Below are 411 nucleotides of genomic sequence, written 5' to 3' on the forward strand. Positions count from 1 at the left end.
CCTGAGCAGCTGGGACTACAGGCACACGCCACCATGCCCAGCTAATTTTTTGTATTTTTAGTAGAGACGGGGTTTCACCATGTTGACCAGGATGGTCTCGATCTCTTGACCTTGTGATCCACCCGCCTCGGCCTCCCAAAGTGCTGGGATTACAGGCTTGAGCCACCACGCCCGGCATAATACAGGGACTTTTTAAAAACCATTTGTATCGGCCAGACATGGTGGCTTATGCCTGTAAACCTAGCACTTTGGGAGGCCAAGGTGAGTGGATCACAAGGTCGGGAGTTCAAGACCAGCCTGATCAACATGGTAAAACCCCATCTTTACTAAAAAACACAAAAATTAAAGGGTTCAAAAAAAAAAAAAAAAAAATTGGCTGGGCGTGGTGGCTCACGCCTGTAATCCCAGCAC

Source organism: Sapajus apella, unplaced genomic scaffold (genome assembly GCF_009761245.1).
Source record: "Sapajus apella isolate SASKATOON/1434 unplaced genomic scaffold, GSC_monkey_1.0 scaffold3318, whole genome shotgun sequence".
Classification (NCBI taxonomy): Eukaryota; Metazoa; Chordata; class Mammalia; order Primates; family Cebidae; genus Sapajus; species Sapajus apella.